Raw genomic sequence first — 24,975 nt, forward strand, 5'->3', positions numbered from 1 at the left:
AGACATCAGGGCTTGACTTTGGTTGTGGGAGTCATGAAAATGAAAGCGCTAGAGAGCCAAGGTGCCCCAGGGGCTTCTAGTGAGGTAGCAAGAAGCATCTCAGGAATGCAAGATAAAAAGACAGAAAGCAAACTGCAGGTGGGGGGCCCACAAGCTCCACAAGGTCCACAGACAAAGAAAGGAGGCATTTAACTGCCAAGGTATTGAAAGAATTCATCTCCTGCCACAACCCCTCAGCACAGAAGGGGCGGTGATTTCCAGGTGGTTAACCAGGTAAACAATGAAGGATGACAGGACAGACCACATTGTCCTTCAGATAGAATTCCTGGGGTGTGTCAGCAGCTGCCATGCAACCCTGATTGTGCTATTTTGGGTAAATTCTGACACCTGCTGGTTTACAATGGAGAAAAAAACCCCGACTTCAAGATTTGGAAAAAAGTTGCCTGGTGCTAGTGTGGTGCAAATGTCTCCCGAATAGACTAGGTTCTTTGCTAATGAGACAGCATATGTCTTTGAGATTCCACAGCCACATGCAGATTCAGCTTCCTAAACCACAGTTATTTCTGGAATCCTAGAAGAACAATGGAAGTAACCAGAAGGTAAGCCACTAGGATACAAAGGTGTCAACAGAGGTGAACTGAACAGAGACCTGATTTTAGGTTCTGCCTCTTTGTGGACTGGGGACATTAAGTAAGTCACTTTTGTTTTGTTGTTGATCTCTTCAAAGTAATTCATTACCTTTATTCTATCTACTATACGGTTGTATGCGTACAAAATCAAATGGGATACGCTTATTGAAGCCACAAATGTACTTTTGTGGTTTTCAAGCATTGTTCAAGCATCTACCATGTACTAACTACCATAGCACTGGAGATGCACCTATATACATACATATATACATGCACAGTAGTGTGCATATGTATGCACACACAGCACATAACACTGGTGATACAAAAATGAGTGAACCATAATTCTAGTCTAGGAGGAGGGACATACAGGTAAACCGAAGAATTCGTTCTCTTTGCCTGAACCTCTTCTCCCTCAGCTTGTTTTTCAAGTCTCAGCTCACACGTCACTTCCTCCGGGAAGCCTTCCTTCCATACTCACTCCGATCAAGCCAGGTCCCTTGTCACACTCTCAGAATAGAACTTATCATTCCTTAGGAGCATAGGGCCTGGAGTTCAGGTGGTTGCAGGTTCAAAGCCTAGCATTCCCCCTAACTAGCTATGGGATCTTGGGCTAGTTCAGAGTTCAGCAAACTGTGGCTCGCGAGCCACATGCGGCTCTTTGGGTACATACATGTGGCTCTGAAGTAAAATTGAAAATGAAAACTATCATAGTTTCATTTATAAAATTTTTAAAGGATATTATTCACATAATGATGATTATATAAAAATATATTTATGGCTTTCAAATAATTTTTAAATTGTTGTGAGGGACAGGATTGGCTCTTCCAGGGTAGGCAAATTTTTGAGTCGGAACGACGTACCCAAAGAGCCACATGTGGCTCGCGAGCCGCAGTTTGCCGACCCCTGGGCTAGTTAGCTAGCATCACCAAGCCTTGGCATCCTCTTCTGTAAATGTAGAGAATACCACTTTTTAGGGTTTTATAAGCATCAAGTAAAAGGAACATGGAAAGCACTTAGAAAACTGCCTGACTAGTAAGTTCTCAAGAAATGTTAGTTTTGGTATTGTTTATAAAATTTTTAGTTTAATATCCATCCTTGCTACCATCCTATTAACTTCAAGAAGGCAGAAGCCCTATCAATTTTATTCATACCATATCTTCTGCACCTATTATGGTACCTTAAAAACCTAACTTATTCCTCTAGAAAATGCAAAAACTAGTAAATACTTCATAGGGGTGCTGTAAAGATTAAAGGTAATATCTCTAGTCAGCATAAAGCAGTTAGCATATAGCTGAACACATAGGTAAGTACTCAATTGCTATTATTATTAGTGTAAGTAAATACAATATTAAGAAGTAATACGGAAAAGACCATTAATTTTACCTGGGAATAAGGAAGCCCCACCAAGGGGAAGGATGCCTAAGCAGGGTTTTAAGGGATGAAAGGAGTTAGCCAAACAAACTCTGTGCTCAGTTGTGGATAGATCCAGACAAATATAACCCAGTCCCTGCCCTCCAGGAAATGACAGTCCCACAGAGGAGGACATCTCCCACCGTCCAGAGTCCTCTAGGGGCACAGAAGAGGACAGCATAATGCAGAATGCCTGTCACCTCCAGAAGGTGACCTAGAGTGGAGTCAGGGGGGTTAACCAGGCTATGAAACCAGAGGATGTTTCATTCAGAAGGAACAGCAGGTGTGAATGTGAATGCCAGGGAATTGCAAAGTGTCCCAAAGAATTCAGGCTTTGAGTATATGGGCAGGACTGGAAAGAGCAGAGCTAGAGAGAGAAGCCAGGAACCAAATAATGAAGAGTTTTACGAGCTATACTAAGAAATTTGGGTTTTGCTCAGTAGGCAATGGGAATAGCTGAAGGATTGCAAAAGGGGGAGGGAGTTATATGATTCCAGTTGCATTTTGGATAGGTCGCTCTAGAAGAACAGTCAGACAGCAAGGCAAGGGGAAGAAGATCTGGCAAAGGTGACTAAGGAGTGGCCTCGGAGATATGGGAGGAAAACCACAAGAAATTCAAGGGACAAGGGAACTGAACAAGCAGTGATCAGAGACACCAAGTGCCACAGAGAAATCAAGGACCAAAATCTAAATTCGAGGGTTGTGGGTACCTGGGTGGTTTCAGTGGTGGCAACAGTTGAAGTTGAAGTGAGGAAGTAGAGACAATATTTTGTAAAGACAGCTCTTTCAAGAAATGTATGAAAAAAAGAGATGGGGCAATAGCTAAAGGTAGCAAGAAAGCATTTGGAGTGAAGCAGCAGGTAGTCAATTGCATGCAGCTCAAGTTCTAGAGCCAGACTCTCTGAGTTCAAGTCCCAGCTCCACACAGAAGCTGTGTGACCTTGAGTACATTCCCTAACTTCTCAGGATCCCATTTTGCTCATCTGTAACACGGAGGTAATAACACTACATAAAGTCATGAGTATTAAATAAGTTACAAGATGCCAAATGCTTCGATAGTGCCTGACCCATTGTAAACAATGAATATTAGCTGCTCCTGTCATTGGTGTTCCCGTTTGATAATAGCAAAGAGTCATTAAAATGGGACAGTGAAGATACAGGAAAGATAAGGAATTAGTGATGGAACAAAGTTCCTGAGGAGGCAGAAGATGGAGCAGAGACCATAGGAGAAGGGACCACCCTCCCTGCTTTACTGAAAGTCAAAGGAAAGCACGGAGAGGGCTCAGATTCAAATGTGTTTGTCATACGGAAGCAGGTTGCAGACAGTTGAGGGCACCTCTATCTTTTTCTCTGAAGTATAGAACAAGGTTATCTGAAGACAATGAAGATATAAGATGGTGAGATGGGCAAAGGGTTGGAGGCAGAAGAGTGGGAAGGTCTGATGTTGCATCTATGGAGAGGGGAGAGCTGTGGAGAGTGTAGGACTGGGAGTGATTCCAGAAGGGTGGGTCGAGTCTTAGACCCCAGAGCACCGGTGCATGAATTTTCTTGGTGCTCTCAACAGCCTACAGAGGAGTGGAGATGACTATTGGTTGGACTGCTCCATGGTTGAGACTTTTGTGACAGAAAGCTAATCGGACAAGGACATTGACAGTGGTGAAATGGTGGTTGGAAGGTAGAGTTTGTGAAGCTAGGAGAGGAAGAAAATGGAGGGTTCAAAGGAACGAAGGTCTCAACAAATAGGCACATTGAAGAAAGTGACATATAAGAGGAAAGGAGTTGGTGGTCAAAGAAGTAAAAAACTGGTGTAATAGATGAAAGAGGACCACAAATTCTTTGCTATTTCTCCCATTAAGAGGTGGAGTCTAATTTCCCTCCACTTGACTCTGGGCTTGGCACAGTGATGAGCTTGACCAGTAGAATATAGTAGAAGTGATGATCTGGGCTTCACAGGCTGGGTCGAGAGAAACCAGGTGAGAGAGAGGGGAAGAAGAGAAATATCAGAATGTGCAAACTTCATAAAAGAATAGTTTTACTGTCAAGTACCATAAAAAAAATCTATTTTTAAGGAACATACTTATTAGGTATCAATCTAACTATTCACGCAAACTGGTCCCAAGACACACACTCAGCAACTTTTTAAATTTAGAGTGTCTGATGTTGCCCTAGGTGATCAATTTATAAATGTGAAATAATAAATTGCATTTATTTAAAACGGTGTTTTTATATATAGATGTCCTATTACTCAGTTGATTCTACCACCTCCTCCTCAACTCCCATGTATTGCCACATATGGTCTTGTTTCTGTCTCTTGTGTTGAAAAGCATTCAACAAGTTTCTGTGGAGCACCTTCTATGCACCAGGCTCTGTTAAGTGCTGGATTTAGATTTGTGTTAGTCAAATATTGTCCATCTTTGGGATTGTAATGCAGATATTTATCAAGTACTTAAGATAGGCAAGACTTTGCTCTGTACTATGCACTATACAAGGCTTGTCCCATTTAAACAATAATAAAGAGTAGGTCCTGTTTCAGGTGGGGCTCAATCAGAAAAATGAAATCACTATAAAGGGCTTTGTGCAGGGATTTGACCTCATACAATCACGGCAGCTGGTTGTCTTCATATCTGATGCTGGTGGGATGCCCTTAGGGGAGGCAGTTAAAAAAGGAAGATAGATGTAAAGTGGGGGAGAGCAAGAACGAGCTGGAATCCATGAGGATGGACCAAAGTCGTGTCAGGTTTTTGTTTCTGATCTTGGTGGTGAGTCCCCTGCAGTAGCTAGGGTCTTGTCCTAGAGTTAAATAGACACTCCTGGCCCAGGGGTCAGAGAAGCCAGAGGAGGATCTATAGGAGGGTAGAGCCAATGCAGGCCTGGTCACTACCTCCCGCCAACCAGGTGAGCCAGCAGATAAGTGACAATGTGTGTGAACCACAAAACGACTGCATCTTTACTTGCACTTTGCAAGTCTCCCACTGGAATCTCTGTAAGGGCCTACTCTAAACAGAAACATACAGGATAAGCAGTTCTGAGAAGTATAGTTCACTCACATTGCAAAGTCACCACAGATACGATTCAAACAACAGTAGTGAGTAGGCACTATCATCATCCAAAACTCAACAAAGGCAGAAACTGAGACTCTGTTCTCAGAAAATTATCCTCTGAGCAGTCAGACTTGGACCTAATTGATGCCAAAGCCTGTGCTTTGAGCCATGACACACAGCATTCTTTGCTTCTGCTTCAGGAAAGTTCAAAATGGTGGGAAGACAATAAAACATCTCCATCTCTTTAGCCTCCAGTTTTGTCACACATGGGCACAGGACCTGGGACGTATGAGCTTTTCAGACGTCTAAAAAAGAAGTGTGAGACCTGGCAAAGAAGAAGGTGTGATACATATGTACAATGGGATACTATTCTGCCATAAAATAAGATGCAATACTGCCATTTGCAACAACATGGATGGATCTTGAGATTATCATGCTAAGTGAGATACGTCAGACAGGAAAAGTCAAGAACCATATGACTTCACTCATATGTGGGATATAAAACTGAAAGCAACAAATAAACCAGGCAAACAAAAACTCATAGACACAGACAACAGTTTAGTGGTACCAGAGGGTAAAGTGGGAACAAGGGGGGGTAGAAGAGAGGTCAAATATAGTAACAGTAGGAGATCTGACTTTGGGTAGTGAACACACAACCGAATATATAGGTGATTTATTCTAGAATTGTACACTTGAAACCTATATAATTTTATTAATCAATGTCACCCCAATAAATTTAATAAAAAATAAAATATATTGGCTGCAAAATATAAAAAAACTAAAAATTCAAACTAATGTGCCCTAAATTATATGTCAACACATTTTAGAGTTACCTACAACTTACTACATGAAATTTTAAATAAATTTTATATCATGCAAGATTTAGCTGGATTAATGCATTTGATATAATGTGAGGGCTCCAAAACTAACAGTGTCAGGGCCTACCAGTTTCTTCTGGACAGAGGAAAATTGAAGAATTGGCAGGGAGTGGGGATGGATGTTAAAACCTATTTTGGAGACCACATTTGACACAGACACTGACTGCAGCCCTGTCTTCTTCAGCAATCTGTAATTGCAGATGTGGGAAAAAAAAGGAAAACTGCTACCTTATAGTCACTAGGGTTTATGCAAAAGTGAAGCAAAAATGGGCAGCCTTGGTCTCGGCACACTGCCCACCTCGCTGATGTGTTGGGAGCATTTTAAACATATCACTGCAGGTGGTTGAATGAGAACAGAAACCAGAAACGTACTGATTAAATTTAGCAGCAAAGTGAATTGCGCTCACCAAGACATTTGCCTCTCTGCCTGTTCCCTTCTTCCTCTCAGCTCAGGCTGCAGCATGCCTAATAACAGAAGGCAGCCTTCTAGAGAATTCAATTAGCCAGAGAGAGCCTTGCGTGGGTTAATGGATAAGAGAAATGGAAAGAGACATAACTTCTTCACAGAAATAACCACAAGCCATGTAGGGGGGTTCAGCGGTCTGCCACATAAAGCTTATCTTTCTCTGGGGGCCAGGTATTTCCATAGGTGTAGCAGCTCTCCATCCCAGGTTAGCGGGGAGAAGGGAGCAGTTACCTCTGAGACAAAACCGAACACTTCCGGTTGGGTTCCTGCCTCTGCAGGACTTCAGCTCCATGAGAATACATAAGCTCTAGTGTCCTGATATTTGTGGCTATACAGCATTTGCTCTAAATACTTTAAATACTCTTATATGGTGGTAACAGAAAGCTGTCATGAATAGAGCATTCACTGTGTGTCAGGCATTGTACTACATCAATCTATCTTCTGGCTGTACAACACTTGCTCTTAACCACTATGATAAAGTGACCTCACGTAACCTAAGACTGTCACCCCACCACCATTACCACCTACTTGGTGCTCATCGCTTCCCCAAGGTGAGCGCACCCAACAGAGTATAAACTTCTGCATCAGAGAGGAAGTTGGTGCCTCCTCTCCTCCCTTCCAGACACCCACATTCTAAGACATGATGATATATGCTTACTTGACCTGCCTCTGGGGTGTGACTAAAACATTGCCCTTACCTTGTTTAAAATGATTGATGTCTTCCTCTTGAGACCTCAAATAGGGCGTATTTGTTAATCTCGAATTAAATTTAATTGAAATGCATTGAGAGAGAGCGTTGGTTAAGAGCCTGGTCGTTGAAGCTGCATGGCCTGAGTTTAAATTCCTGCCTTATTATCTATAGTCTCATATGTATGGCTAGCAGTTAGTTAAAATCCCTGTTACCTTCAATTTCCTTATCTTTAAATATTGGTTCGTCGGGAAAGTCATGAAGCATATTTGCACTGAAAAACAGAAAAATATGTCATGACTTTCCCGATGACCCAATAGAATAATAGTACCTACCCCACATAGGATGTTGTGAGGAATAACAATGTATGTAAAATGCTTACCGTAATATGTGCTATGTAGTCCACACTCAAATATTAGCAATTTCCATTTATGACTGAGTGTTAATACATGTGCTAGACAATGAATACAATTTTATTCCCAACTCTTAGTAGCTCACAGTTCAATGGAGGAAGCAGATATTAAAATATATAATCCTAACACAACAGGATGAGTACTAGACGAGAAGTCCAGATATCCAGTGGTCACAACCTTCTTCCTGTCCCCGAAGTCCTGAGGAATAAGGTGACTTCCCATAGAAGCCGTGTGTCACTACAGGACTGGTAGGGGTGATACTTACCAGATGGACAAAGTGGGAGGTCCCTCTTCATCCCATTTCCCACTTTCCAAGCAGCCCAAATGACCCGAGTGTAACTCTGATGACATGATACACATGATAGCCCATTGCTTTTTCAACAAAGGTTTTTAAACACAAATGTGCAAGATCCCGTTTTAGGCACTGTGTAGTGCTTGCAACCTAGCCAGAAAGACATCACTGAGCAAAAAATTGCAAGTGTGTTTTGAGCATCAGTAAGAGACATTGGTGCCGAGAAGTTAAAACTTCCTGAAGGACGTGAGACCAAGGTGAAGTATGAGTTAGTTCAGAGACCTCGCCCAAAATGGTAATTCATACTATCCTTAAAATGCAGATATATAAAGAGATGCAGATCCCTTAAGATATAGATTGAGGATAGAATTCTAGCTCATTTTTAATAATTTGAATAACAATTTTATGAATAAAATTCATAGTTAAAATCCTAAAGGATACTATAATTTGATAGTATTTAATACGGAAAAGAGTAGATAGTTATAGTAAGCAACAGTACAGCTATAAACACAGTTAAGAGTAATTTGAAGCATCAGTAACATAAAACATACATGTAGGCAGATACACACACTATATCTTCAATCTCTTCCTCTCTGTCCCTAGAATTTTTCTTATGGTTGGCAGTGAACACGCTTATCTCATGAATTATCAAATTAAAGGCCATATTTGCTCTTGATATAATGAACCAATAAACTAATTAAATTAAGCTGCCACCTCGCTTTTCCTCCTAGACCTAACCTGCCTGTCCTGAGCAGTCACTGCCACTTAGATTCCAGTCCTGTCTTTCTGGCCGCCTCTACCGCCTCTTCAGAAATTCCATCTGGGCTGTCATATCCTCCCTCACTGTCTGGGAGACGAATGGACCCATCGCAGCATAGGTCAGAGGCAGCCTGGTGAGGAGGCTCTTCACGGTCCCTGAGTTACTTAGAAAGGGAGTGAGAAAGAGTTTAAACAGAAAAGTCTACAAATAAATTTGAAGTAGACAAAAGTGGGAGCTGAATATACAAAGGAACAATCTTCATACTGCGTATCAAGGAGTATGCTGGACTCTACGAGGACACGGTAACAAGGAGCCCAGGAAAATGACAGCACCCCCCATCAGCATAGACTGGCATTTAGGAAGATCAAGGCCATGAGCAGGTATTAGGGACACGTGTCAAGAGAAGCACTCGAGGCAGTAAGGGTTTGAGAATCAGGCAGACCTGAATGTGAAACCCAGACTTACTACTTAATAGCTGCATATCCTTGTACAGGTAACCTCTCTGAGCCTAGTTTTTACATCTGAAAATGAGATAGAAATAATATCTAACTCATAGGGTGATGGTGAGGGTCATAAAGAATTTACTCAAGCCAATGAATCTTCAAAAATCCCAACTCAAAGTACTTTAGGCTAAAAAAAAAAAAAAAAAAAAAAAAAGTATGTGTTATCTAACTAGGAAGTCCAAGGAAGGAACAGACTTCAGGGACGAAAATATTGTCAAGACTATTTCTTTCTGTGTGTTGACCCCATCCTGGCCTACAGCAGATGGCTTCCCTCCACGCAGCAGTGACAGGAGAGCATGTCCAAAGGTAGATAATCTACTGGCATAGAGAGAGAGCCTCTCTTGCGCAGACTCTGCATATGATTCCATAAAAGTACTTGGATTGGTCCAGCGTAGATTCTTTGCCCATCCCTGTAACAGCCACTGTGGCCAGGGGTGTGGGATACTAGGATGAGCTCTGCCAAGCCTTAAGCACACCCTCAAGGTCGGGGGATGGGAGCCCTGAATTCGAATCAGCCCAATCCATAAAGTACTCTTGGTCTTTCCTCATTTGTAAAGTGAAACTATCATCATACTAAGAAAAATCTAGTACTGGGAACAATATCTCCCTTGGTACTTCAAACTACTCAGTAATGTGAAGACATTAATCTGTCAGGGTTTCCACTGTCAAATAATCACCACCCAGTAACCAAACAGACCAAAAGGTATAGGCGACTTTTATCGTGGGCCATTATTTTATGCATGTTTATTATTTCATTCAATTACTCATTCATCATTTATTGAGCATGTATTATGTGCCAGACACTGTGATACGTACTTCATGTGCATTATATTAGTCTTCACAATAACCTTATAAGGCACTATTATTAATCTCATTGCACAGTAAGAAAACTGAGGCTCAGAGAGTTTAAGTGACTTGCCTAATAATTCATAGAAGTGGACTTGAGCACAGGTCCAGCCAAATGCCATGCTCTTAACCACTAGGCTACGCTACAGGTGGAGGTACGAGCCAAACAGAAGAGCATAGGAAGACAGTGATTCATTTTGTCCAGAGGAAATCTTCAAGGATAAGTTCGAATTTGCCCAACAGGGAATATGGGACAGGGCACTTGTGTCAGAGGAAAGATGTGTGCAAAGATAACACGGGTGACAAATGCTGTTGCTCAACGTTTTTAAGAAAGTCCAATGGATCCTACTGACAAACCGCTGGAGGGGGCAGTTTGAATGAGTAAAAGGTCTCAACTATATTCATTTATAAACAAAAATGTAGTTGTATTACCTTTAGTATGCTTACAAACACAAAATTCTCACACACACACACACACACACACACACACACCTGTCAAGAGAGCTGCCTGTTTAGTTTTAATGCAAACTGTTTTTGACCTTGTTGACATTAATTGCCTCCACCCTTTCCTGAACCTCTTACTGGGATTACACACCCTTTCTTCCTTTGAATTCTTTTAATGGCCTTTCCCAACCTAATTATTCAAAGGCTACTACAGCTATTAATCTGTTAGTGAAGACCTACATAAGATATCACCCATTTCAGATAATATAAATGAAGTTTAGTTTTTATTAAATGAGTTTTTAAATCAAAGGTGACAATTATTACCTTTGAAAAGAATTAGAGTAAAGGTTTAAGTAATCATGGGAAGTAAAATACATAGGAAGACTGAATTTCCTCTTTCCCGTGAAAAACTGCTTTTCTGTACCCCAGTAAGTAGCACCACCATCCACCCAGTGGATCAAGTGGGAAGCTGAGGCCACATCATACACTCCACTCCTTATTCTCGCTCCCTTTTCCTTCATGCAATCCCTCCACCCCCCCACCCCCACCCCCGTTCTCTGAATTCTGCCTCCTTCATATTTTTGACCCCATGTTTCCTCACCATTTCCTTTGTCCCTTTATCAAGTCAGGATTCGGAGCTTCTCTCCTCCCTGCCTTTGGTCCTGCTGCTCTCCTAGTCATCGTCTGGAGCGAACTTTGTGTGTCCCGTATCACTTGCAAGCATGACTGATCCAACCAAGGCTACCCAGAGTCCTTCCCTAGAACTGTGACATAGGTACTGAAAAATTAAATTCCTTCTCATGTCTCCTGCCCTGTGGGAAAGGCTGTATGCAATAGGCGAAGCTAGAGGTCATAGAGGTCAACATTCAAAAAAAAGGAGATAAGCAGATAAACAATGGAGAGCCCTGGCAATGTCACATCCTTGGTCCTCATCCTAATCTGATTCCTTAGTTACCCTGATATTTGTATCAACTACAGAAGCCAGTAAATTACTTTTTTGCTTAAAAACAAACAAATGACAACAATAAAAACAAGGCTAATGGTGTCCATCCCTGGATCTTCACTAAACTCCCATTACTTTTGAGGGTGACGTTCAAGCTTGTAAACCTGGCAAACTAAGCCCTTTACAGCAAGACTTCTGTCTCCCATCTCCAGTTTTATCTCCCCATGCCCCCTTACCACACTCAAAGTCCAAAGCTGCCTTCACACTGAGCCGTGTTTTGTTGTTGTTGCAATTGCTACTGCAATTATGGTTGTTGTTGACGCAGACTTCACCACCCGCGTTGGTGCTGGGCCCCTGTGCTCCACACAGCCACGTTGTTCCATTGAGCTCAATTATATCGGTCCTTCAAAAGGCTCCTACTCGACAAAACCCTCTTCTCTATGTACCCTTAGACTCTAAACACAGCTCTACCGCGGCAAAACAAACACACTCCTTTGTAAGTCTGTTTACATTTTTGCCTTCTCATATTCCAAGTAAAGTAGGGAAGGACTGTTTCTTTCTTCTGTTACATAGAGTTGGCTTGTAAATTGGCTGTCCTACATGGAGGGCAAGGAGAGACTGAAGAAAGAGGCAAATTACACCAGATTGGTAGGTGGCAGTTTTAACATGCAAGGGAACCTACATACAAGGCTTTTCCTTGGCAACCGCAAGACTAGTAGATCTCCACAACTGCCTGCAAGAATGTCAAAAGTTCATAGACGCCTTAACTGGGTTCAGTCACGTACACCGTCCAGATGACCTCAACAACACCTTACTCTCTCAAGGATATCCATACAAGGTGCTAGTTTCCCTAATCCCCTAACGCTTACAGCCTTCTTTTTCTCCTCACTTTCCCAGGGATTCCATCTCTTACTGTCCCAATCAGGCTTTATCACGGGCACTCAGACCTTAATCTGCAGCAGGTTTCGCCCTCCTAGCTTTGCAAAACAGCTCGCTCTCAGGTCTCCAATTTACTACCCTGCTCTCCCACCTCGCCAGCCAGGCCTGAAGCCAGCAGAGTAATGGACACCCACATGTCCTTCTCTAACCTCAGCTCTTCTTCCAACTTTCTAACTCAAGCTTTCACCTCTAGTTGGGCATTGGTGGCCAGCCCAACTGCCCACAGAAGAGGCCAGCCCAGTATGGCAGCCATGGTTTCCATTCTTTGCCGCAGTGCTCTATGCACAGTACACCCGCTGGCATTTGCAGGGCATCACCACTCTCAGGCACTGGTCCACAGGTCTATAACATACGGGCCATTCCTCTCCACATAGAGGTAAATGGCCATCCCGGGATTTCCCCCCAAGAATACCTCTTTCCCAAGACCCATTTCTCTGGTCTCCTGGAACAAATGGCTCACCCACTGTTAGCTCATAAACTGGCTCCAGGGCACGGAGGGCAAGGAGAGACTGAAGAGAAAGGCAGGCCACTCCAGATCAGTAGGTGGCAGGTTTAATAAGCAGGGAACTTACATAAGAGGCTTGCCCTCGGCGGCTGCAAGACGAACAGATCTCCGTACCGCCAGCCAGCATCTTAAGGGTTTATATAGAGGCCTTAACTGGGTTCAGTCACGTGTCCACTCCAGGTGCTCCCAATAACACATTACTCTCTTAAGATTGTGCCCTTAAAAAGGATCCAGCTTTGCGCATGGTGGGTGAAACTTCAAAATCAGGGGGAGGGGGGCGGAACCTCCAATTGCCTGTGTTCAGCTGCTGGGTAAACCAGCAGTCATGTCCTCTGGATGACCTCTAACACACAGCACTTGGAACACAGAGCCGGTAGTCAGAAATGTTTGCTGAATGAATACACTGAGATACTTCAATGTGGACATCTTGGAAATTATATTGTACCACTTTGCTTTAGAAAATCCCCTAACTTATGTCCCCCCCACCCATTTCACTGAAGACTGCAATATATACACATGCAAATCACAGGTTAGATTTTTTCTTATGATTGAGCTGATTCTTTAAAGAGTCTAATATTAGCTTTTAATTACATCCTGCCGTGCAACTAGTACTTTAAGAAATGCAAAGGAAGAAATTCCTCTGCATACCAACAGAGGTCAATTCAATAATTCTTTTCAATTAAGCATTTTTGTGCTCAAATGGCTGTGGGAGATGTCATTTCCATAAGCATGTCAACTAGAGAATGCTGAGCAGTTACTTGAATACCTTTTAAGGGCTTCCTGTTTCAAGAGGGGTTTTTAAGTGATTTCCAAGGGCAAACTAGCTCCCTGATACCTTCTAACCGAGTTCTCTGCATTCTTTCGTCCCCCTTCTCAGAAGCAGGAGTCATGGGGGCTGAGGGCTTTTTTCATGCTCTGTCCCCTCCCCTCCCGTACAGCATACACTCACGTCCTCTCCTCCAATTGAGATGGTGTCTTCCTTTCAAAGCTCGTTCCAGAAGTCCCCTCTTCCAGAAAGCCTGCCCAGACTTACCTGGCGTTTGTCTGCACTTATCAAATTATCCTCACTTTCATCATAATTTAACCTAGTTCATGACCTCAGTGAAATGCATGGATTCTCCTCATTCACCTCCCTGAACTGTAAAAGAGCGAGCCCTGGACTTGAAATTAGAGAAACCTGTGGAAAAATCCTATTCTGCTGAATAGCTGTGTAAATTCCAGTCTCTCTCTGGGCCTCTGCACCTGTCAAATGCAGACAGCCTTGCCTACCTTACAGGTGGTAGAGATGAGTCAGAGAGCTAACACAGGTGAAAGTTCATCACCTCATGACTGGCATAGGGTTCAATCACTGTTCAAACCACTTTTTCCAGCAACGACATGGGAGAATAAAAAGCTATCTGATAGTCACACTAAAGAGGATGTCTGGTAGACACACTTAACTCTCCTTCGACGAGATTCCTCACCCGGGGGTTCTCGATCAGGCTGTGCATCCAAATCAATGAGCAAAGGATTTTCAAAATAAGAAATCTGGGCCCAGCTGAGTGGGAGCTGTCAAACACAGACATATATTAGTCACTCACCCTTTCCGTTAATGCTGGTAAGTAGCCAGTACTGAGAATTTCCAAACAACTGAAAATAAAAGCACCTCTTCAGCTGAACGGATAACCAGACAGGAGGAGTTTCCACAACCAAAAATTCCTGGCCCACAGCACTGGAGAAGTGAACAATTAGGGAAGTAATTGGCTACAAAAGGGGAGACGCCCCAAACTGCAGGCAGCTGGCAAATCAGCTCATCCAGGTGCACGGAAAAAAGAAGGGAAGCTCTTGCCTTTCGACAGAACAATCACCTCAGCAGGGGCGTGATCAAAAAAGACACACACCCAAGAGCAGAGCAGCAGTATCTGCTTACAAAAGGAGCCCTGAGGCAATGCAGTAAGGCTTGCATGGCTTCGCTTGCTTCCACGTACAGGGCCCTACTAGGCACTGTGTGCCAAGCCACTAACACGTACCATCTCTTAGAATCTTCACAATAGCTCCGTTAGGCGAGCACTGTTATCCCCATTTTACAGCGGAGGAAACTGAGGCACAGAAAGCTTAAATGACTTTGCTAGCATGCAACACAGCTGCACTCAAGAGATCTGCCTAACTCCAAAATGTGTCCTTAAAAGTTTGGGGCCTGGATGTCGTTATTTCAGTTCTATGAGCCTCCATTTCTTCATGTAACAGAATGGAAAATTTACTGTTGTGTAGAGTGAGATAAGAGATTAGGAAGGACACACGGCCATTAAGAAATGACAGCTAGCTAATATTGTTGGTTATTGTTGGTAAAGGTTCCCTCTGAAATTGAACCACAGGCTGCAAATGGTCCCAGGAGGAGGAGCATAGGCATCTGTGAAGAAGATTTGAAAGCCAAATCTATCTCTTTAAGATCATGGCCTGGTTGCAATTTATTTGTTACTTATTGACAACACACTTCCGGTTGTACTCTTCTCTGTCTTTTCTAGTAGCTCTTGGAAAGTGATTAAAAATATGTTCCTACGTGGAAAAGTCCTTCAGATGATAGAGAAATCAGTTATTTAAAGCTGAAAAGGTGGGTCATGTTGTGATGTGATGATACACAAAACAGTCTCCCAGTACATGTGATTCCGGACACGTGCTCATACTGCAGCGTGCGCACATTCCAGAGTCTGCGCCCCTCTGCCCTATGGCACTGGGGTGCCTGTGGGAACAGCAGCAGGTGGCCTGGCCCCGGTGTGCCTTCTGTCAAATGCCAGGGCAGCCACACTGTGCCTTCCTGCCTGCTTCCTTTCTCCGTTGGTTCTCTTTGCCCTGGCCCCTTGTTCTGCTGTGACGCTCCACGGGGTTGCACATCACGGAGCCCCTGGAGGCAGAGGGCAACTTCCTCAGCAGCTAGTCCCTCAAGAAGGCAAGCAACCCGTTTGGCTTGCCTCGCGCTACATACTTTCTCAATATCCCCAACGCAGGTTTTGATATTGAACCATTTCAAGCCCACTTATAGGTCGAAAGCAGCATGCAGCACCTTGACTCCAGGTAGCACTGTCAATGCTACCCATGTTTGTAAACCGTGAAGAGCTACTCAAATGTTGGGCATGGCATTCCTATGTGGGTTGTGTCTGGTGCTTCTCTGTATCACCAATGAATGCACCGTAGCAATGGCCTGGGAGGTTTGGAAGAAACGTGTGTTCAATAAATAAATAACAATAGTCTGCTGAGGTAAATCAAGGAAGGCCCAGGAGGATGCTCAATACTGTCCCTGAGAACTGCAAAACGCTGTCCCGTACTGAGCTTCACTGAGTGCCAGGACCAGGGCTACAGGGGGTCAGGCCCGCCCATGGAAGCCCCTGGAAGTGAGTATTATGATCAGCCCCTTGCTCCAGGTGAGGAAAGGGAGACAAAGGGCAGTTAAGAGGCTGCCCCAGGCCACACATGAGGTCAGTAGCAAAGCTGAGACTGGAACCCAGACGCTCTCCCTCTAGAGACCATCGCCTTCATCACTGCTTTGCTGCTGTCAGGGAAGACAGCGCAAGAAATATAAATTTCCCATTTGGAAGAAAGCACAGACATGAATAGAGTCAAGCACACATATTTTATTGATGATGAATAGGAGACACAAAGCAATTCCATACGTCCCTGAGTGGTAAAAAGAGCTTAGACTTTTATGTCAGACCACAATGGGTTGGAATTCCAGCTCTGGTACTGGAGAGCTGTGTGGCTTTGGAAATAGCACTGATCCTCTCTGAGCAGCAACTTGTTTTACTGGATGTTTCCACTGGAATCCTGGAAAGACGGGGGGGTGGATATGTCATTGCAAGTCTGTCGCCAGATTTAGAGATATTGTACGTGAACACCCAACAGCATCACAAAGTACCATGTTTTGCCATGTATAATGCATTCCCATGTATAATGTGCACCCACATTTTAGGTTTTTTTTGTTTTTTGTTTTTTTAGCTGAGCCATCCTACCACTTGTTGGCAGCTGTTGGCAGCTCAGCTCAGGCCAGATATCGAACCAGCGACCCTGTTGCTCAGAGTTCACACTCTCGAGCAAGCTCTTAACCAACTGAGTCACTTGGCTGGCCCGCACCCACGTTTTTGGCCCAAACTTTTAAGAAAAAAAATCTTTCGTTTTAATTTTTTAATTCAAGTTTTTATTTGGTTACATTTAGGTACTTGTTTTTTGTATTATAAAGGAATTTTACCATTTATTTTTTAACATATTATGGTACAAGAAATTTTATATAACAAATAATTACAAAACACAAGTACAGATACAAGGTACAAGAAATTTTACGTACTGGTAACAAATTTATGATATTTATGCATCATAGAAGGCCAAGAACTCTTCAACATTGCAAGTTTGTCATTAGTTCAACAAAACCTATTTTTATATTCCAGGGTATTATTTTGCATATGGATGTTGTTATTAATTTCTAGAGTTACACTTTTAACTCATAAACATAAGTAAAAGAATTAAAAACATTTCTATAGATACAGAATTAGTACTACTCATGCATAATGTGCATCCTTATTTTTCCCTCACAAATTTGGGCAAAAAAAGTGTACAATATACTCAGCAAAATATGGTATGTGCTCCATAAATGGTAAAATTGTTATTTTTAAGAATGTATGTAATGCTTTGTCGTTTGCACATGTTTACCTTACCTTATGTGTCTGACATAATCCTCCTTAGGAGCTCGGGGGCCCAGGACCTCTGTGAAGGTTTTTTGGCTCTCTCTCCAGCTCTCTCTCTGTGCAGAGGTCTGCCTTCCTTTCCTGGAGCCATGAAGGCATCTGGAAGCAGTGACAAGCCTCAATAAGACATACAGGACATGTCTCTGGGGCCAGAGCCTTCTCCAAAATAGAAATTAAAAGAAAAAAAAATGGAGGAAAGGGGATTGTAGAACAAATGTACAATCATTCATTCAACAGTTATTGAGCATTCACCATGCCCCAGACATAGTTCCAGGCACTGAGGAGACAATGCTGAATACTGTGTGACAGCCCCTGTCCTGGTGCCACTAAATGCCAGTGCAGGAGAAAGACAATCAGGGTACTAAGTGTGAAGTCACACAGCAGGGACAGAAATCTTGGACTACACTTAAGAAGACAGGCAAGGTTTTGCCATGAGAAGGAAGGTGGAAAGGGCAGAAGCTGCAGGTAGATCGGTGTGGCTCCCACAAAGTGTGGGTGTGGAAGAGCAAGGGTGTGGCACCCTTGCTTTTATCCTGAGACCTGGGTGCCCCTGAAGGAATGTAAGCAGAAGAGTAATGGGGTGAGATTTACTTTCTAGATAAGTGCTGACTCCCTCCTACCATCACGGATCTTCTATAAGGACACTATTCATTAAGACATTTCTCCCAACACCCATTTTGAGATGCCTGTGACTTTCTGCCCCTCAGATGTTGATGAGGACTCGGTCTTGCCTTACAGAGTAGAGATTAATGTAGTCCAACCCCACAGCTTCAATTACATGAAGAAATGTGATAAAGTGGTGATGAAAGCTGTGAAACTTTTTTCTTTCTTTCTTTTTTGAAAGGGAAATAATACCAAGACACTTGGCAGAACACATTTTATCATTCAGTGTTATTATCAGAAAGAGAAAGCCCGGTCCCCTGCCCTTTAAGCTTTTCCCACCACTGTTTCAGTAAGCAGTTTGCAATCAATCAGAGAGATAGTGCTTGAATGCTAGATGGCCTGTCTATGTCTGTCTCTCACCCCCACGCCCCCATGAATAAGAAAGACTCTGAATGACAGGGCTATTTATTAAGAGTAAAATCCTTTCTGTGATAAAGCAGCCAGAGTCAGCTTTGGGCCATTCTGAGATCAAGCTATCCCACCTTTTCAAAGCTCAGCACACAGACTTGCATCAACAAAACTATTTATCCAAGAGAAGAAGAATTCTCCCCAAAGTCTTTCATCTGGATAACATCATTTTTTTTAACAACTGCTTTCTTCTTCTCCTTCTTGATTTGATATTTGTCTTCCTGGTTCACAGACATTGCTATTTCTGTAGCTAACACTGAGTTCCTTTGTTACAATTAATGTAATGGTATTTTAATAATAACGTCTTATCATTATATATCTCTTTACTATTTATAAAACCCTTTTCACTTGAATTAACTGGTCCCCAAACCATATAGCCTCTCAATTAACATATTTCTTGATTTTCATCACTGCATTTAATAATCCCAGTAACCTTGAAAATCCCTCCTCTGTTGGAACTTTTTTGTAGTTCCTGACCTTGGGTCCCAAGTCTATGCCCCACCCACTTGTTGACCAGCCTCCTGTATCAGTCCGCTTTCACTAGGTAATGCTGTGGCAACAAACAATCCCACTGTCTCAGTGGCTTATAACAAAAGTTAATTTGTCAATCACATTACCTCCCAGCTGAGGGTTTGTTTCACTTCTCCTCCATATGCCTGATTCTTTCTTGGACCCAGGCTGAAGGAGAAGACCTATTTGGGACATGTCATTTTTGTGCAGTGATGGAACCATATGATGTCTCTTAACAATTCTGCTTGGTATAAATGACTTCTGCTCACATTTTATTGATCAAAGGAAATCACAAAGCTCAGCCTAATGTCAATGGTACACAAAAGTATAATCTCATAGGAAAGGAGCAAATAATTTTAATAGTACTATAGCCCACTATACTTGGGTTGCCTTGCTGATATTCACTGCAGAGAAGGCCGTGGATCTCCCTAGTGACAATACCCCATTTTCCTTTCTTCCCTTCCTTCCTTTAACACCTTACTGTGTCTTCCCCCATATTTGCTTCCACCTCAGACAAAGCCATATAAGTCACATAGGTAAAGCTTAATTTAGTTTTATATTTCATGAATGTAAGTGAAACTTAATTTAGGCTATTTCTTGTAAATACATCTGATAATCATAATCAAAACTTAAGCCATCTTCCTAAAATAATATAAGATAATCACTTTAACCAATCCCCTGCTGTCCCCATTGTAATAACGAATCATCATAAAGGTTAAGCAACTTCCTCGCTCTCCGTTTAGAAGCCATCTGTAACATCGTGTCTCTGAGCTTCATAATAGTTTTGTGTTTTAAGTCTCTGGTTCACAAACAGTTGGTTTCTCATGCAACAAAACATTCATATCAAGAAAGCTCTCTGAATTTTCCACTGGAGTCAGAAAACCTGTTCTAGAAAAGGTGGCATGGGTGCTGAATCCTGAAGGAGCAATAAGGGTTAACCAGATCAAGGCAGTGGAAAGGGTCTTGGGTGCAAGCCTTTCTTATTATCCCCTCCAGCTGAGGCCCACCTCACCCAGGGAAACAACCCCGACCCTCTCCAGCCACTTGGATCCTCACTGAGCCCTCTCTCCCTAGTACTCCTACGTCTATGTCACCTATGACTGGTTCCAGTAAGAAACTGACTTAGCAGGCTGTCTGAGAATCCTCCAAGGGAGCTTGCCAAAAAAGAAAACCAAATAAAAGGAATTGCTGAGTCTATCCGCACATATTTTAATTCAATAGGAACGTGTACTTTCTGTGGGCTCCCAGGGTACATCTATAGTCCAGCCAGCCTTGGAAATCGCTACCACACACCATTCCTTGTAACACATTCCACGATATGCTATGCTTATTTTCTAAAGAGATGTAAATGCTATATTCTCACCTCAGAGTCTTTTTAATCTTGAAACTGACATAAATTTTCTGCCATATTCACTGTCAACCCTGTTTCTAGCACAAAGCTATCATGAAATAGGCACTCAATAATATTTTAAGTCAATGACAAGTGGATATGCATGAAAGTCATAAAGAATAGAAAAAGATAGACATTTGCCTTTCAAGACTAAAATTTGTACCGTCATTGAATAATTGTGATGCATGACATTTATACAGTGCTTTGCAATTATAAACTGTCTTCCCATATGTTATTACAGTTGATCCAACTACCACAAGAGGGTTTAGGCAGAAATATTACTATTATTATTATCATCACAATTTATAAATTAACAAAATGAAGCTCTGAAAAATTAAGAGACTTGCCCAAATTTAAGAGAGGATCAAAACCAAGTCTTAAAAATCCAAAATGCTTCCTTACATTTCCTCCCCACCCCATCACCTTTCCAAAGGAAAGCTTAGCTGGAGATGGCAAATATTGGGGGTGGAAATAAATCTCATGTAAGGATATATTTATCCATGAGCTATTTATCTGATGAATTTTTGGGTACCAGGGAATCATTCTAGTCTGGCCACAGGAAGATAAATGTCTGCATTTGGCTGGAAAAAAGGATGATGATGGCAGATAAAGGCCCAAGAACCTCCAGAAGATTTTGTGATTGCCTTCTGCGACACAATCTTTGCAATGATTAATGGAATCTTTTTGCACAGTGATATTTAATCTCTGAGTTTGGGGAGTTAAATTTAAACATCCACACAATGGACAAAATTTCTCATCAAAGATGAGATCGTGGGTTACAGATCCTGGTTCACAGGGAACGTGCAGATGGCAGACATCTGACAGCACAGCAAGGTGACAGGGGAACATGGACAATGGTGCCTCATTTGATCCAACCGCTGATTCTGGTAGGATTTCCTCTCAGGGAGGATGGGCCACTTTGTCAACTCCCTGCACAAACTCCCCACTCCAAAAGATGATGCAACCATAGACAGGACAGGTTTTGAGTTAGGTGGGAATGATGTTTTCTTCTGCTGGGACAGGGATACTCTCAGATATTATCACAAGTTTGCTCAATTATTTTCATACAAAAGAAATGTAACACTGCTTGGAAACTGTGAATCTATCAGACAGTCTAGGAGGCTCAAAACTTCTCTCAAGTTGACAAGCATACATATTCGTACTTTAAGCATTGAGGGCCTCTTTCCTTTTCCCTCAAAGTTTCAACACACTTAAATTAGCGATGTTGTGCACTCTGCATTCACAGTAGAAGCACACCACTTACCAAGCCACACAGGCTAGTCCCTACAACCATCTCCATTCTTCCCTCCGCCTCACTCAACACCAATGAACAGTACACTGTGCCAGCCAGTTCTCTGCTTTTCATTTTCTGCTCTTCAAAACGCTCTAGTTTTTACTTCAGGCATTTTTTTGTTATGGGGAGGGGGAGTGATGACCATTGTTAACAACCTCCTGAATGGCTTTCCTCCTTTTTGGTTTTTCTATTTCTGTTTCTTCCTCTATTCTCCTGCCTGAGACATCCTTCTAAGGCAGACATGACCAAGTTGCCTCTGTGTTTCCAATCTGCCAAGAGCCCTCTGTTATTTGAGAGACAGAGGGAGAAAGGGAGAGGGAGGGAGGGAGGAAGGGAGGGAGTGAGGGAGGAAGAGAGAGAGAGAGAGAGAGAGAGAGAGAGAGAGAGAGAGAGAGACGCTCAGAGTCACTTGCATGCCTTTCACGTCCTTCATAACCTGAGCCCAGCCTACCTGCCTAGCCTTACCTTCCATTTGCCCTCCAGNACATCCTTCTAAGGCAGACATGACCAAGTTGCCTCTGTGTTTCCAATCTGCCAAGAGCCCTCTGTTATTTGAGAGACAGAGGGAGAAAGGGAGAGAGAGAGAGAGAGAGAGAGAGAGAGAGAGAGAGAGAGAGAGAGAGAGAGAGAAACAGATAGAGAGACAGAGGGAGAGAGACGCTCAGAGTCACTTGCATGCCTTTCACGTCCTTCATAACCTGAGCCCAGCCTACCTGCCTAGCCTTACCTTCCATTTGCCCTCCAGCGCCCTTTCAAACACACCCCGGGCCCCCCAGGCCTTATCTTCCTTTCACCATTTCTCCTGACACCTCACTCTCCTCCACACTCCAGGCCTTTATTCCTGACGTTCCCTTGGCCAGCTCTGCCCTTTTATTATATCCACTCCTACTCCAGCTATCAAAACTCTCTTCATGCCTCAGGGTGCAACTCAAGAGTTTTCTGCTGTGAAGCCCTCCCGGAGCACCCCAGTCCTGGTTGCTTGTTTGTCCTTCTGGAATGTCACATTTTGCATATATTTTAGTTAAGCGTATATGTGAGCTTTTTTTTTCCCCCTCACAAGATCCTTGAGGGTAGTTAATATGTATTTCATCTCTGTTTTCCCAGCACTTCGCATAGTGTCTGTTACAAACTAGGCAATAAATGCCTGTTAAATTAGTAATGGTGGAACTGCATGGAGCTGAAGTGAAAAAACATTAACTGATTTAAATTGAAAAAATTGAAAACAAATTTGAACCACTAGAAGTGACCTGATTATTGCTTTAATCTATTGTTTAAGCAAACCCACTTAATCTCTCAAGATAAATTCATATGCAAAGAGAGAAATTAAAAATCATAATTCTGCTATGCAGAAATAACCATATTTTGCATTTTGGTACATATTCTTTCAGCATGTTATTTGTATCTTTCTGTACAAATATTTAAATAAATTAATAAAATATTTAATTTGAAATATGACACACGTACAGAAAAGTGAAAAAAACAAACAAAACAAACCACAAATGTACAATGAAATAAATGAAAAATGAACACCAGGTCAAAATTTGAATATTACCTATAATTCAGAAGCCTCCTGCATGCCTTCAGAAATGAATAAAAAATGAAAATTTGCAAAACAGATTGTACCATAATTTGCATACAGATAAATTCTGCCAAACTACAGCATGTAACACAAATCATCACAGTGCAAATTATTTTCATACCAGCTCCTAGTGATTATTCTACCTATCACCAACTCCTGGAACTATATTTTCCAAGACAAAAAACACAGTAATAAAGACTCCTCACAGATTCAAATGTTCCAAAGTTAGTAACACTGTTTTGAAAACTCACCTAGTTTAAAACTTCTGCTCAGTATTTGCCCAGGCCATGTTCATTAACTTCTCTCCTAAAACTGCCCTATGACAAACTCTGATCACTACAGCCCCCTCTATCAGCCTCCCTAATTCCCCTCTATACAGACCCCAGCGAGCCTCTTCTCAGTCAGAACCCCCTCCCTTCTCCCTAACAGTCACCCAACTTTCATAGTTACTACTTCCTTTCTTTTCTTTATACTAGCACCACCCAAGTGTATAACCCTAAATGCCATAGTCTAGATTTGTCCATTTTTAAACTTTATATAAATGGATTCATACAGTATACTTGTTTTGCTCAGTATTATGTTTTTAAAGCTCATCCATGTTGCTCTGGGTAGTTACCATTTGTTCATTCTCACTGCTGTTTAGTACTCCATTTAATTCTTTTTTTTTTAAGATTTTTATTGGGGAATTGGGGGGGATGGGAACAGCGCTGGGGAATTGGGGAAGGGGAACAGACAAGTTGCTGTCGTTTTGGTCTTCAGTCTAGTTGTGGAGGACGCTGCTTCACTGGCCCAAGTTGGCACCATCATTGCGCTCTTCCCGGGCGAGGCAGATCAGTCGCCGGCTTCTGGACGGCCGCTCACTGCGGCTGCTGGCCGCTCACGCTGGCTGCTGGCTACATGGTAGCCCATGGCAACCCACTGCAGCAGGAGCTCCGTCGCCGGCGACTCATGGCAGCCCAGCTCCAGGTTGAGCTGTTGTTCAGCATCTTAGCTGTGGAGGGCAGTGTCACTGGCCCTCATATGTGGGACCCGAACCGGGGCCCTCTGGCATCCCAAGCCAGTTCTTAACCATCACACCATTCGGCTGGCCCCATTTAATTCTTCATGGGCATTTCGGTTGCTTCCAGGTTCTACCTTTTAATGTTGTCATGAACATTGCTACACGTGTCTCTTTGTTCGTGGGTCCACGCCTTTCTGCTGGGTCCATACCTAGGGGAGAATTGCTGAATACTTGCAATAAAAGAACAGAGTAACTTTCATCAATGAGGTCACAGTCTTATAAAGCAGACAAATACCCTATTTTTCCATGTATAATGTGCACCCATATTTTTGGCCCAAACTTCCAGGGGAAAAAAAAAACCCTTTCGTTTTATTGTTTTAATTCAAATTTTTATTTATTTACTTTTAGGTACTTGTTTTTGCATTATAAAGGAATTTTACCATTTATTTTTGAACATATTATGGTACAAGAAATTTTATGTAACAAATAATTACAAAACACAAGAACAGAAACAAGGCACAAGAAATTTTATGTACCGGTAACAAATTTACGATATTTGCACATCAAAGAAGGCCAAGAACTCTTCGTCATCATTGCAAGTTTGTCATAAGTTCAACAAAACTATCGTATTCCAGGGTATTATTTTGTATACAGATATTGTT

The 24,975-nt window shown here is 42.4% G+C and overlaps 1 protein-coding gene and 1 long non-coding RNA gene across 7 annotated transcripts in view; both read right to left on the reverse strand.

Moving 5' to 3' along the window:
- The window catches only part of LOC109383249 (uncharacterized), a 153,681-nt gene extending 139,316 nt beyond the window's left edge, over positions 1-14,365 (reverse strand). The window contains exon 1 of the long non-coding RNA XR_002124143.1: positions 14,338-14,365. This is a non-coding gene — a long non-coding RNA (uncharacterized LOC109383249). The remainder of the gene's footprint in view (positions 1-14,337) is intronic.
- Positions 14,366-16,350: 1,985 nt separating this feature from the next.
- The window catches only part of TMEM135 (transmembrane protein 135), a 307,887-nt gene continuing 299,262 nt past the window's right edge, over positions 16,351-24,975 (reverse strand). For all 6 annotated transcript variants that reach the window (XM_019643514.1, XM_019643511.1, XM_019643512.1 and 3 more), the window contains 2 exons: positions 17,440-17,568; positions 16,351-16,555 (listed from right to left, as the gene is read on the reverse strand). The gene's annotated coding sequence lies outside the window, so the exon portion shown is untranslated. The remainder of the gene's footprint in view (positions 16,556-17,439; positions 17,569-24,975) is intronic.

This window comes from Hipposideros armiger, unplaced genomic scaffold, assembly GCF_001890085.2.
Source record: "Hipposideros armiger isolate ML-2016 unplaced genomic scaffold, ASM189008v1 scaffold_79, whole genome shotgun sequence".
NCBI classification, from domain to species: Eukaryota; Metazoa; Chordata; class Mammalia; order Chiroptera; family Hipposideridae; genus Hipposideros; species Hipposideros armiger.